A 15,818-nucleotide genomic window follows, 5' to 3' on the forward strand; every position below is an offset into this window, starting at 1 on the left:
TTAATGCCTTGTCAAACCTTAAACTCTCCCATAACTTGGAAAGTAAATCACTTTTTAAATATAATACTAGTAATTTGCCTGTGGCAGTGCCCACTTTCATTTGATGAATATACATTTTCTTTATTCTCCAGATGGCGATGGAGTTGTGAGAGAGTCTTCAGAAACTCTTTCCATGGAACCACCTATTGCACATACCCTGCAACTCCATCATGTCAGTTAAACATAGCAAAACCGAATGGGAAATGTTGGCCTAGCAATTTACAATGGAAAAGTGTGACCAAAAATTGTGCCAAGAGAAAATAAGGACTATAGGAACAGGAGTACAGAAGTATTCCATTCAGCCCCTCATGTCTGTTCCGCCATTCTATTAGATCATGGCTGAGCTGTACCTCAACTTCATTTGCCTGCCTTTGCCCAATATCCCTAGAAACCCCAGCAAACAAAAATCTAGCGATCTCAGTTTTGAAAATTTCAATTGATTCTGCATCCACAGCCTTTTAGGGGAGAGAGTTCCAGATTTCCACTGCCCTTTGTATGAAAAAGTGCTTCCAATTTCACTCCTAAATGGCCTAGATCTAATTTTAAGATAATGCCCCTTTGTTTTAGATTCTCACATCAGAGGAAATAGTTTCTCTGTATCTACTCTACTTAATCCCTTTATCAATTAGATCCTCCCTTAATCTTCTAAACTCAAAGGAATATAAGCCAAATATTTGCAACCTGTCCTCATAATTTAACCCTTTAAACCCTAATACCATTCTGATAAATCTGTGTTGTGCCCCCTCCAAAGCCAATATATTTTTCCTGAGATTCAGTGCCCAAAACTGAATGCAGTACTCCAGGTGGGGTTTGACCAAGGTTCTGTACAACTGAAGCATCACTTCCTCACTTTTGCATTCCAACCCTGAGTTAAAGGCTAACTAATATTCCATTAGCCTTATTGTAAACTAGCTCTTAGTGATTTGTGTATATGGACACCTAAATTCCTTTGCTCCTCCACAACTCCTAGTCTCTTGCCATGAAGAAAATATTCCAATTTGTCTTTATCAAATGCAAAGTGGACGACCTCACACTTCCCCACATTGAACTCTATCTGCCACAATTTACTAACGTAGTCTGTCTATGTCCCTTTGTAACTTCCTGCTCCTATCTACACAACTTACTGTGCCTCATAAATTAGTGTCATCTACAAACTTGGATACACAACCCTCAATTCCTTCATCCAAATCTACAATATATATAGTGAAAAGCTGAGGGAATCCCTGAGGAATATCACGTGTCACATCCCGCCAATCACAGAACATTTCCCACATCCCTACTCTCTGCCTTTTACCTCCCAGCCAATTACTAACTGTGTCACAAGGATTGTTAACAGGAAGTACAAGCTCTATGCAAGATGTTTAATAATATACCAGTCGCTCTTTGATGGTGTTGCATACTGGGATCAATCGAGACCAAGTGTAGTTTTCTTGTGAAGCGAAGTTAGAAGGTGGGTACAAATTGTACCAGGATGCGCAGACTCAGTCTCCATTTAAAAGTGGTATCAGGCTGGAAATGGCTCACTCTGAATCTGCCAGAATATTTTGAAAGGAGTTACAGAAGAAGGAGAATAACTTGAAGCCAGGGAAACCAGCTTCCTCCTGCTCTATGTGCTTTACAACTCAGCACACTAACTGATAAAATCTATATCCGATATTATTTTGTGTTTAATTGCATTCTACTCTATGTGACTATATCAACCAAAAAAGTCATTTTAAAACAGAAAATTGAAATGTTATGCATTGGGAACACTGTTCATTTCTGCAACCTACTTTTAAACATGTACCGACCCAGCAAAACTACAGACGGCAAGTAATCTAGCCAGCAATTGAAAAACCTTTAAAAGAACATTGGAAAATTAGGAAAATGCGTTGTGTCTCATTAAGTAGTCAAAAGACGCCAGAAATGCTTAACTGCTACCTGTAAGAGCAGCAGTTTTTATACTCCCATTACTTTAACTCCAGATCACAGTAATGGCAAAGACTGACACTGAGTATTTAAGTATTAGTGGAACTAATGATGCAACGAACAGCTCTTAACAAGCTTGAAGCTGACAAGAAAAAAATTCTTGCTAGATTTTAACTTCAGTTTGGAACCAATAAAGAAAGTGAACGTCCATCGATAACAGCAATTGCTGGTGCCACCTAAATTTTGCATTATCTCTGCTTGGATTAGCATCTATGGCAATTTCCGATTGGCCGAAAAACCTAGCAGTGAAATGAGGCCTTGGTGAACTCTCTTTGACCTCTTGTCAGCCATGGCTCAGTGGGTAGCACTCTTGCCTCTGAGTGATGAAGGATGTGATTCCTGGGAGGAGAGGGTTATCCCATGAGGAGAGATTGAGTAGAATGGGCCTATACTCTCTGGAGTTCAGAAGAATGAGAGGTGATCTAATTGAAACTTATAAGTTTCTGACAGGGTAGATGCTGAGAGGTTGTTTCCCCTGGCTGGAGAGTCTAGGACTAGAGGGCATAGTCTCAAGATAAGGGGTTGGCCATTTAGGACTGAGATAATGAGAAATTTCTTCACTCAGAGGATTGTGAATCCTTGGAATACTCTACCCCAGAGGGCTGTGGATGCTCAGCTGTTGAGTATATTCAAGAGATTGACAAATTTTTGGACTCTAAGGGATTCCAGGGATATGGGGATCGGGCGGGAAAGTGGAGTTGAGGTCAAAGATAAGCCATGCTCTTATTGAATGAGGGAGCAGGTTCGAGGGGCCATATGGCCTACTCCTGCTCCTATTTCTTACGTTCTTATGTTCAAATCTCACTTCAGAGACTTGAGCACAAAGATTTAGGCTGACACTTCAGTGCAGTACTGAGGGAGTGCTGCACCATCAAAGTTGCCGTCTTTCGGATGAGACGTTAAATTGAGGCCCCGTCTCTCCCCTCAGGTTGACGTAAAAGATCCCATGGCACTATTTCGAAGAAGAGCAGGGGAGTTCTCAATGGTGTCCTGGCCAATATTTATCTGTCAACCAACGTCACACTAAAAAAAACAGATTATTTGTTCATTACCCCATTGCTGTTTGTGGGATCTTGCTGTGTGCAAATTGGCTACCGTGTTTTCTACGTTACAACAGTGACCACACTTTTAAAGTACTTCATTGGCTGTAAAGCACTTTGGGACATCCTGAAATCGTGAGAAGCGCTATATAAATCAAGTCTTTATTACTGTAATTAAAAAAGCATTCATATGTCTAATGCTCCTCGAGTTTATTTCGGGGTAGTTTGCACAGTGCATGTATTAATGAAAATTTAAAAATCGCTTTCTCAAAACTACAACAAGATGCAGAGACCCACAATAAGGTTTACCATTTGTACTGGAAATATTGTAGAAATATTGCCACAAGATGGCACTCTTCAATCCCCAACACAGAAAGTGTAAGCAGTGACTTGATATTCATGTCCAGTCTACTATAATGACAACTGGAGGCAGTGGATAACTACTTATCTATTTTTTGACTAAAAGTTCATTGCTTGTGGCCATCCGGAATTAACAAGTGCATAATTTCTTGTGTTTTGCATTCTCCAACTTTTTCATTATAATTTGTTTATTCAGTTTCTGTAGGGTCTATTTTTGTTGCATAATTTTAAGTGCATACAGTGTGGTACAGCGCACTTTTATAAAATTATGAAGATCTATAGGTCCGATTTGGACCCTGCCTGCCCTTCGGGAACGGAGCAGGCGGGTGGTTAAAACAGCAGTAGTGTGTCCACCGCTGCATTTCTGCCCGCCGCCATTTAATCGTGCAGATTTTGGATTCAGGACAGGCATCCGCCATAGATAGGAAGGGTCCTTATGAAATATATTAAAATTGGGGTCCTGTGACACAATTAGGACCACAGTGCCATTTTAACAAAGGTCCCTTCCAATGCCTGACCCTCCTGGTGGTGTTGGTGTCTCAGAGCCAGAGTATCTAAAGAGGCATTCAGCTGCAAGTAAGCGGATCATAGGATCTTTTTGCTGTCTGATTTTCCAAGAGAGGTTTCAGCTTCCAGGTCGCTTCTTTAGCACTTTAATTTGCATCATCAGCCTCAGTAAGCTTTCTTTGCTTATCATGGATGCTATTATTGCTGGTTTCATTTGGATGGAGGAACATTTGGAGGAAGAGGAGCAGCAGCAGCCAGCTGGGCCTACCAGAAGATAGCAGGTGAAGGGGGTCTACTCGTAAGAGGCCTTACCCAGCACACATGGGGTACAGGTCAAGGGTCACTTTCTTGGATCTATCTGAAGAGCAGTGCATCAGGAGACTGTGCTTCTCCAGGCAGGCTTCTGCAGCCTCCTGCAACAGGACCTGCTCCCTGCTGGACCAGAGAGCTCACGCTTTGCCAGTGGCTCTCAAAATCACTACAGCCCTTAAATTCTTTGCTGCTGGCTCCTTTTAGTCTGCTGCAGCAGACATCAGCCACATCTCCTAGTCTGCAGTACATAGCTGCATTAAGAGGTTACCAGCAATGTATCACCTTCTCCATTGACCTCAATTATCAACTAGAGAGAGCTCAGGGATTTGTGTCAGTGGCTGGATTCGCTTTCCTCCAGGTTGTCACTGACTGCACACATGCTGTGATCAGGGCACCACAACACCAACCAGCAGCATTCATTATAGGGAAAGGCTCCCACTCCATTAATGTCCAGCTAGGGTCCAATCATAGAAACAGGATCATGCGAGTTTCTACAAGGTATCCAGGCAGCTGTCACTTTGCATTTATCTTGCGCCAGTCTACCTTTCCCCCCAATATTCGACACTCTAAGGAATGTGGCAGTCTGGCCCATCTGACTTGCTGGCACCATGTCCGGGATTGGTTGACGAGGTGGCGAAGGAGTAAACGTGCTGACATCCTGAGTGAGGGCAACACATACTGCTCCCATAGCACCACTGCCGCCACCACCCCCCACCCCCCACCACCGTAGGGCTGGGGCTCATCACTTCCTCTGATCTGCAGGAGAGCAGACTGCAGAAGATGAATGATGCCTTGAAAGCCCTTATCCATTTTCTCCACCACTCTGTCAAAGATGCAGCTTTCTGGGTTCGAGCCCAGAGTTTGCGTGGCAGCTGTTCAAGCTTCCACCAAAGCTGCAAAGGCTACTGACGCAGAAGTTTCTTTTGAAGCGTTCTTCCAGCAAAAGAGATGCATCCTACCTTAAGTAGGCCTTGGGAGGCACGCCAGAAATTGTGAGCATCATTTGGGCGGGCTGCCCAATTCCCAATGCCATCAGGAAACCAGACCATCAGTCAAGTAGAAATGAGTCCTGGGCATTAAAATTGTCTGAGCCTCAGGCTTGCTGCCCTCCCCTCGCCCCGCCCGCCCGAATCATGCCCTGAGTTAAAATCGGGGCTCCATTTTTTTCCAAAACAGTCCGTTCTTTTTTATATTGAACAATGTACTTTCTGATTAACTCAAAATGGGAAACACGAAATAACTGATTATCTTTTGGCTCGGGATTTAGATATTAGAAATAATACTTCAAATGACATTTTGTGACAGTCCATAATTTCCATTCATCAATAATATGAAAGGAATGCTTCAGTAGTTTTTGATATTGCAAATGGATATCCAGTGCGAGTACAAAATTAACCGAAGAAAGTGCAGACGCTCAGCAAAAAAATCAATGGAAACCATTAAACAAAATAATTTATTCTTCGTAATGTGATTGCTCTACTACATCTATGCACTACAGTATATGAGCCATCTATCTTCATTCTCTTTCACTCACATGCTCTCGGTGTCAAAAAGTCTACATTCCCTCCCTCTTTGTGTGTTTATGTATCCTTCCCTGGTGGTGACCCATTCTCTCACCTTCAGATTTTTGAGTTTCATCAAAATGTCCGTGTTGGCCTCACAAATTTCCATGTACATGCTCAAAGCTGTACAGCATGTACCTGAAATGCCATTCTGGAAGTACTCTAACAGTGCATTTTGGTGCTGCCAGATTAGTTCCATGTAGTATAATGTTGACATTCTCATCAATCCCAGGAAAAGTGTTTAACATCATATTGTAACACTGAGAAAACACTACTACAAGAATTCCCTGTTACGTTCAGCTTCATCGACTCTGAAAATCCATTCAACGCAATGAACAGTGAAGCAATGTGGGAGAAAATAATGACAGTCTGTGATATTTTGGAGAAATATATCAATGTCATCAAGAGCTGTATACTTGAGCGCAATGCTGCATCAAAGTGGGAAATAGGCTGACAGAATGGTTTATCACACCAGTAACGAAGACGGCATCAGATAAAAAAAGAACTCAAGTAAGGGTAAGTGGATCAGAAGTCAATGACTCGAAGATTTGAACTTTGCTGATGAAATTTCCAGCTGGCAGGGAATGCAAGGGAAATACACAAGAGAGATGCTTTTGATGGATGTGGAAACAGCATTGGCTGAAGATTAAGGTGTTGGCAAAATAAACAACAAAGGGGTGACGATACCAGGAAAAGACGCAGAAAGCGTTGAAGTTAAGCTGAGAACGTGACCTGCAGCAGTTCACTGCACAAACCTATGCAACTAAATATCATTGCTCAGAACCAGAATTTCAAAACAAATTATGAACCAGAAATGGAAAAGAGCAGCATCTTTTAAGAAGCTGGTGAAAGTGTGTGAAAAGAAAGCACAAAAAATAAAATTAAACTACACAATAGTTACAACATCTCGACTCTTCTGAATGCAGTTAAAATATGGACCATCTATTCTTTTTTGTAAAAACTGCATCAAGTTAATATCCTTTAGAGAAGGAAACTTACCCGGTCTGGCCTATACGTGACTCCAGTCTCACACTAACGTGGTTGACTCTTAACTGCCAATTCAAGTGGCGTGGCAAGCCACTCAGTTGTATCAAACTGTTACAAAGAAAAACAAGTATTAAGCCAGACATACAACTTAGCTGCGACTTAGGCATCGAATCAGGACACAGCAAAGGAATACCCAGCCCAGTCAACCCTGCAAAGCCCTCCTCACTAATATCTAGAGAACTGACCCACAGACTAGTCAAGCCACAGCCTGACATAGTCAAACTCACAGAATCCTGCCTATCACCCAACATCCCAGAATCCTCCATCACCATCCTTGCTTATGTCCTTTACCACCGGCAGGCCAGAACCACCAGAGGTGGGGTCACTGTGGTAAACAGTTAGGGGAGGAGTGGCCTTGGGAGTCCTCATCATTGACTCCAGACCCCACGAAGTTTCATGGCCTCAGGTCAAACACCAGCAAGGAAGCCTCCTGCTGATTACCACCTACTGGCCTCCCCCTGCTGATGAATCAGTGCTTCTCCATGTTGAACACCACTTGGAGGAAGCACTGAAAGTAGCAAGGACACAGAATATATTCCATGTGGGGTCTTCAATGTCCACCACCAAGAATGGCTCAGTAGTACCACCAATGACCAAGCTGGCCGAATCCTGAAGGATATAACTGTCAGACTGGGACTGCGGCAGGTAGTGAGAGAATCAACAAGAGCGAATAACCTACTTGACGTCATCCTCACCAATCCGCCTGTCCGATGACAACATTGGTAGGAGTGACCACATCACAGTCCTCACCTTTACACTGAAGATGCCTTCCATCATATTGTGTGGCACTGCCACTATACTAAGTGGGATAGATTAAGAACAGATCTTGCAGCTCAAAACTCGGCATCCATGAAGCACTGTGGGCCAACAACAGCAGCAGAATTGTGTACTACCACAATCTGTAACCTTATGGCCTGGCATATCCCTCACTCTTCTATCACCATCGAGCCAGGTGACCAACCCTGGTTCAATGAGGAGTGTAGAAGAGCATGTCATGAGAAGTAATTTACAGAATGGGGATATTGAGTTGAGAATCCTTTCAATGTCTTGAAACTGGAATATTGACAAGTTGATTGTTGGACGTGTTACAATTTTTGTGTTTTTATGTTTGATATTCTGCTCAGGGAACTCCCATATGTGGCCCTCGCTTCCCCGATGATCTGAAGTGGATCTTTCTCTATCCCATATGTAGATAAATAATAACAGAGTGCAGAGGTGATAACACAGGTCCCTTGTTCATTATACTGGCTACTGAACTATGATGTACGGCCACATGAATTCTCCTCTCTTTATGGAAGATGGACTGAAATGATGGTTTACTGAGAGGAAGCATAGCTTCAGACCATCAACTGTTTTATTTAAACAATATGTATGGATGAACAGATTCCAGACTTTGCAGTGAGAAAAATCAATTTCCTTAATTCCTTGGTTTCAAAAATAATAAAGACACATTCTTACAAATTCTCAAAACATAGTTTCACCCTCTCTAACTTAAGCTTCCAAAGCAAAATTGGTTCAGGCTTTTAAAGCACAGGCAGCTACTTACTGCTGCTGCAAAAATACAGACCGTCCCTTGTCAAAAAGAGAGAGAGAGAGAGAGACTCTTGTCTGTGACCCCCTCCCCTTAAGTTGATGACATGGGGGTTAGTCTACCAAACTGCCTATCACATACTACCCTGCAATGAACAGCTAGCCCTTAATATGGCTCATCTGCATTTGCTGAGCTAAGCCCCCTGCTGTGTCAATGGAATGGAAGAACACCTGGACCCTCAGATTTCACAAGGAGCCATCTTCTTGCAATATCTTGAAATGTTTGTTGTACATAACGCTCCTTCATTTGAATAACTAATTAACACTTTAAATCACCATTATAACCAGCTTGGCTCTAGGCTGCTAGCTTTTAATTGAGAATTGATGCTGGATCTAGCATTACAGTAATATAAGTTTTTAAAAATCGAGCTCGGGCAACCCAGGCAAAATGCAATTTGCCTCAGAATGACATTAATTGTACATATGAGGGCAGGGTGGGGTGGGGGGGGGGGTGGAGGGGGGGAAGGGAGGCCGGAGAAGGGGTTACTGGAGAGGGAAATTGTTAAGCAAAACATTGCAAAAGTAATTTTGTACTCAATTTGTTGAGAAGCATCGAATTATTAGGGATGGGCAATAAATGCTGACCTTGTTAGCGACACCCACATCCCAAGAATGATTTTTTAAAAAAATTCAGAAACTGACATTGTTTTATTTCTGCTGAAGACAAATACATGAATGCTGAAGTGCTTCAAATTCTATATCAGATCATCAAGTACTCTATAATAAATACATATATAGTTAAAGATCATCTGAAACATCATCTAACAGCTTTTTTAGTAAGACATTCACTGTGGAGGATGAGTGTCCACTGAAAACAGCAACTACATGTGCAATCAGCAATGGGAAATTCTCAGTGAAGAGAGATGCCGTCCTACAGCTCAATGAATGCTCCTTTTTGTATGTGATTACTGACAATGCTGTGGTGCAAGTGTATATTTACTGGCTCTGTTTTCATTAGCAGGATGACTGTTTTTGCTGTGGTGGTAGTTTGTTGTTGAATCAGTTAAGGGGGCACTGACAGGAGGCATAACATCAAAACTAATGACTGGCAGTATGTTTGATCATGACTTTAGGAAGCCTGCCAGGCTTTGGCATGATACTCGCTAGGCTGGTAAATGGTTTGGAATGACTGACGAGCTACCTACAGAAAGATGGTGTGACGCATGGTTGGATTCTTTGGACGGCTAGAAATAGCTAGTTCTGCAAAGTCAGCAGTAGTTTGTGTCAGTTATGTTTCCTGGCAGTTCAACAGAAATGCTAGATATGCTGAAACTAAGCAAAAATGCATGTTTATTTTATAATTAAACATGTAGAGGGTAATTTTGACTTTGCGTGATAGTGTAAAACGGGTGACAGTGAATCGGCAGCCAGTTTTACATCTCTCCCAATTTTTATTTCTATTGAGTTTGAGTACTGTGTCATAGTGACCCTTCCCTGCGACCCCCCTCCCCCACCCCTCTTCTTTTAGTAAGAAGGGCTTATCACAAGATAATTAGAGACGAGGAAGTCCATTCGACCTATCTTAATTCATCCATCCAGAGAGATCTTAACATCCCTCCATTGTACTATCCAATTGTTTCTTAAATGCTTGCAGAGTGTTTACCTCCACTACTCCATCTGGAAGTTTATTTCACTCTTTGTGTGAAGAATTTCCTGGTATGTGTCCTAAAATGACATTTTACTAGTTTGAACCTGTGTCCCATAGTTCTACTCCCAAAATTTAATTTAAGGTAATATTCAGGTTAACTCTATACCCTTAACAATCTTATATACCTCTATAAGATCATCTCTCAGAAGCCTCCTCTCCAAGCTGAAAAGCCCAAGTTCCTCCAATGTTTCCTCATAATTCTGACCCCTGAAACAGGGGATCAACCTTGTGGCTCATCTCAGCACTGCCCACAGCACCTGAATGTCTCTCTTGTTTTGTCGGACACAATATTCAAATTGCGGTCTGACCACAGCACTGTACAGCTTGACTTGTATCCTACTGTTCAGGCTATGTGCTTCACATCCTCTTAGCTGTGTTGATTGATGCTCTACAGTTGATTGGACATGTTTGGTGTTGAGTCTACTAAGACTCCTAGTTCCCTTTCAACTTTCATCTTTAGCTCTTTCAGCACCATTCATGGAGTGTGCTTACCATCTATTTTTCCTTCTACGTGCCACACTTTACATTTGTCTGTGTTAAATTTTCTCTGCCATTGTTCTGGTTGCATATTTTGTCCAACTCATTCTGTGATCTCTGAGTTGCCTTTGGAAGTCAGGTGCACTAGGCTTCCCGCAGTTCACTTGTGGTTGTCATTTCCTCAAAGAAATCAAGGAAGTTCGTCAAGCAGGATCTTTCCCTTCTGAATCCATGCTGACAGGTATTAATTATTTTATTATTGTACAAATGATTCCCAAGTTTACTCCTGATAATCAATTTTACCCAGTATGGAAGACTAATGGGCCTGTAATTGCCTGTGTCTGTTTCGCCCACCCCCTCCCCTTTTTGAATATGAGCATCAAAATTTCCTGCTTCCAATCTACTGGTACCCGCCCCCCCCTCCACCCCTGTCCATTGACTCCCTCATAACAATTGTCGTTCCTCCAAATCTCCGATCTGGTCTCTTTCAGTGCTCTGGGATAAATACCAGGTGAGAGATAGGCTGGGAATTCCTCACAGCCACTCCCACTCCACCGCCCTAACTTTGCCGTGGGCGCAGAGCAAACCCCCTTTAGACACACAAATGGGCTTTCCGCCACACAACTGGCAAAATTACGGCAGCGGGCAGGAGCATCTCAGAAGAAATTGCTGGCGATAGTAACCAAGTTATACCATCACCTTGATTCAAAACCATGTGTTTCTTACCATTGATCAGTGGGCTTTAACCATTTTGTGCTTTACGGTGTTTTATCTTTTGGCATTTACTTTTCTAAAAACAAATACTTATTTAACAACTGACCATGAAACAAGGCTTTTTCCAAGGTTATTACAGTTATTTGACATTTTCAAATGGTTTTAAACATATTCAGATATTGCACATTTCTGAGGTATTTATATATTAAAATTTATACCATTTGGAAGTGTATGGCTCATTAGAATTGACTGTTTTATTCAAAAGTTTGAAAGACATTTATTTTTCCGGTTTAATCGCTGTCACATTAACATTTACATTAACGGAATAAAAATTCATGTATGGGAGGAGGAAGAATTTCCACGCGGTGAGTTACATGGCTTTTATATCCTTACTCGCACCAAGTCCCGTTCACCCATCACCCCTGTGCTTGGTGACCTACATTGGCTCCCGGTCCGGCAATGTCAAGATTTAAAAATTTCCATCCTTGTTTTCAAGTCCCTCCATGGCCTCGCCCCTCCCTATTTCTGTAACCTCACCGCCTCTCTACCTCTCTCTCCTCCTTTAAGACGCTCCTTAAAACCTATCTCTTTGACCAAGCTATTGGCCACCTTTCCTAATATCTCCTTATGTGGTTCAAATTTTGTTTGATAATGCTCCTGTAAAACACCTAGGATGTTTTACTACGTTAAAGGCACTATATAAATGCAAATTGTTGTTGTTATGCCAGTGAAAAACACTTGTGCCAGCCGATGATCTGGAGAGGTACTTCCATGAGCGTTTGCTGGATCAGCTCATTTGCATATCCATTGGCATAGTGATTGGCATAAATCCCATGTAAAATGAGAGTAATCTGTCTGGGTCCATGGAAATTATAGTGCAGCCTTTAAAAAAGCCAATTCTGGCTGTACATTGCAGCAGCAAGCTGGGGGAGCAGCAGGTAAGTAAGGAACAGTGCTTGGCTCATGCACTTGGCTGTCAGATAGCGTGACTGCATGTCTCATGATTGTTTTTGTTCCATTGTTCAAGAATCTCTAACGTAGGAGCAACTGGCACACACAGGCAAACAAAGCACCAGGGCATGGCCCACAGGAAGAGAAGATGATGCCACAGTTTCATGGGGCTCAATTTTAAAAGGGTGGCAGGATGGCAGCGGGCGGGGGGGTGGTGGTTGTGGTGAAGGTGTGCGAGGCAAATCCGAATTAAAAAAACTTACCTTTTCCGACCTGTTCGCGATGTAATTGATGGTGATTAAAGTTATTTCCAGGTTTCACGCCCGGCAGCCAGGTTGACAGGCTGGCTGCCGACAGGAGCTGCAACGCCGAGGGGGAGGGGGGAGAGAAAGAGAAAGAGCAAGATGTTATCCAGCTGGAACAGAGAGTGGAGGGCGCTGAAGATCGGTGGGGGGGGGGGGGGCGGTGGGTAGAGGGGAAGATCGAGGGGGAGAGGGGAAGATCAGGGGGGAGAGGGGAAGATCGGGGTGGGGGAGAGGGGAAGATCAGGGCATGAATCAGAAGCAGTGGGAAAGCCACCTAGGTAAGTTTAAAATCATTTTAACTATCTACTACATCAGAAATAAAGTACCTTAAGTACCTCAGTGAGGTACATTTGAATCTTTAACTATCATCCTGTCGGCTTTAATTGCTGGCGGGACTTCCGCATTCATGAGGTGCGCATGCACACAGACACGTCTGTGAGGAACCCGGAAGTCGGAGGGTTGGAGCCGGCTTCCTCACCTGCTCAGGATTTCCCCAATTTTTGCTGACCCCATGCCCCCATTGCACCTGCAATTTCCTTTGAAAATCAGGGCCAAGCCCTCCTCAATGAAACTGAGATCAGGAGACAAGTATTGATGGGTGTCTGTGGCAGGAAACCTGCCTGAAATGTCACTTGTGCCACCTGGCGGGAGATGGTACAGGCACTGATTGTCAACTCTTTCATCTCCAATTCTGAAACGAAGTGCCACAAGAATTTCAATGGCTAGACCAGGGCAGGCAAGGTAACACATCGACTACTCTCTTTTTTCTTCCTTGGGCATCCTGGGTGCTAGTGCAGTCTTCATCCTCTAAATGTAACAGCTATACAACTAACCTGTCACAATGAATTCTGGTTAAAGGGGGTATGCCTCCTTCACCGCAAGGCAGAGAAATGGGACTGGAATAGATAGCTCTAGTTGAAGAACTCGTATTGGCATGATGGACCAAAAGGGCCTCTTTCTGTGCTGTAATTGCTATGATTTTGATGAAAATAAAATCTGTCAAATGAACCTTCTGATTTCAGTATCCTAGCACATTCTCAGCACTAAAATACAGAGTCTTTCCACAATCACTAATATACACAATGGTGCTGCCAACAATTTTAACAACAGCTGCCTACTAAATACCTTATGTATCCCCCTGTTGCCTTTTGTACCTTGTGCCCCTATCTCAGCTTTCATTTTCAATGAGAATGTCTCCTAATCAATGTTCACGCTGACATCTATGCTATTAGCTAAAGAAAATATTCCTGCATTTTAGTCAGCTACCCACTACCTTAAATGAAAAGTATCTTCTACTGACTGACCTGTCACATGTCAAATGTTGCAAAGGGAGTCTTTCTCTATATATACTGTTGTGTCTCAATCACATTTTAATTTTTCTTTTTAACATTGTTGACTGGAGACAGGACAGGAACAGATATTTGTGTAGAATTGGAGAGCAGTGACATAGAACCTTGTTCTAATGACTGGGGAAAATAGATTAAGTGCAGCACAATCCATTCACCATAATACTGGAACATAACATCATGGTGTCACAATAGGAGTAGTTTACAAAAAATGTCAATTTTCAGTATCTACACAGCTGTTCAAAAACACAGCAGTAACAAGAAACTATTCAGACACTGATAAGTACAAAGATACCTCCCTTCATAACATTTTAGGTCATAACATTTTAGGATCATATAACAATTCAGAGCAATACAATTCCCTTTTAAATAAACACAGAAATTAATTTTAGTGCTTACTATCACAGATACGGTGAGAAAAACTACAGTGATACCCACTGTTCTAGGGTACAAGCCATTTTATCAATACCTTTAGGCATCTGAAAATCCATTATTGGCCAGCAGATGACAGACAAGAACACGAGTGTAATCTTATATATTAGCAGAATTATAATCATACAAATCATATTTATATTGTATGCATTTGAGTGTTTACATCCAAAAGCCTTAATTGGGAGGGCAGATTTTAAACTTGCTGCTGAGCCATTAAACTGTTCCAGGTCAGTTTCCCATTATAGAAACCATCTGATTTTTATTTCCGTTGAAATCAATGGGAATGAAAATTGAGCAGTTTCTAACGGGTGGCTGATCCGCAATGCCAGTTTAATAGCCAGGTGACAAGTTACCCCAGAGTGTCTTGCTATCAGTATCCCTTTTAAAGAGGGAATGCCAGCAGAATTACCCCCTTTAATCAAAAGCATCTCATCATCAGTAATATTACAAACTGAGTGCAAATGAAATCATTGGGGAAACTGGTTTAAAGGAATTTCAATGCCCAACAGTGCTAGGAATTTACATTAATAGTGCCATTTCGACTATGCATATGTTAATTTAATAATTTTATGCTGTCTGCATAAGCAGTCTCACCAAGTCACTTTCCGTAAGCATGTCATCAGTCCTTTGGAAAGCACCAAAACTCTCAGAACAAAATCGTCCCATTTCATTGTAACTCTGGTGGGTGGCACGAGGTCAGAAAACCAGAAGCTGCATCTTCCGACTTTCTGCCTCATTCAAAAATACCCTGCAAATTTTGATGGGGGTCTTTCTCTGCCTACCCCACTTACATTGTGGCACATGCTGTGGAGACATGTTTGGAGGTATTTTGGGGCTATTCAAGGAATGCTCCCTACTCCCCCTAATAAGCCCAGTGGGACCCACATCTACTGAGAGCAGGCATGGGACTGATAGATCTTAAAGGCAAAATGCAATCAATCCCAGTGGACCACTTGCTGATGCTATAGGGGCCTACAATTCAGATGAAAAAAATGAAGCGCCTTTATATCTTGGGCCCGATTAGCCTCTTAGATCCTCCTCCAAGTGCCTCTCCATGGGGCACATTCCCCTGTTGCGCCACTGCAGATGTAGGCGCTCGCCCCCATTATTTAAATGCCTCTGTTCCCCGAGAGTTGGCATGGTGTGAGCTGGATGGTGGGTGGAGGTTCTGTCCCTCTGCATCTCCGGTGGTGGAATGGTGCTGCAGAAGTTGTAAGCGGCACGCTTTTTAAAGGGGCACTGGCAGCCGTATTCTTTCTTTAAAGTGATACTGATGATGACACTTACTTTTTAAACAGACTGATGGTGACAGTACTGGGCTAATTTTGACCTGACTCGCCAGGCGGAAAAGTGGTGGGTGCGGGTCGGCTGCCCGTTTTATACCCCACCCAATTTTACTCTCCATTGAAGTCAATAGGGTCTAAAATCGGTCGCTCGACCTGATCAAGTTAGCTGTCCGCCAGGTGAAATAGGTTGAAATTACCCCCTCCATCTTTATTAAGCACTCTGATGGTGATACT

This window comes from Heptranchias perlo, chromosome 12, assembly GCF_035084215.1.
Source record: "Heptranchias perlo isolate sHepPer1 chromosome 12, sHepPer1.hap1, whole genome shotgun sequence".
In the NCBI taxonomy this organism is placed as follows: Eukaryota; Metazoa; Chordata; class Chondrichthyes; order Hexanchiformes; family Hexanchidae; genus Heptranchias; species Heptranchias perlo.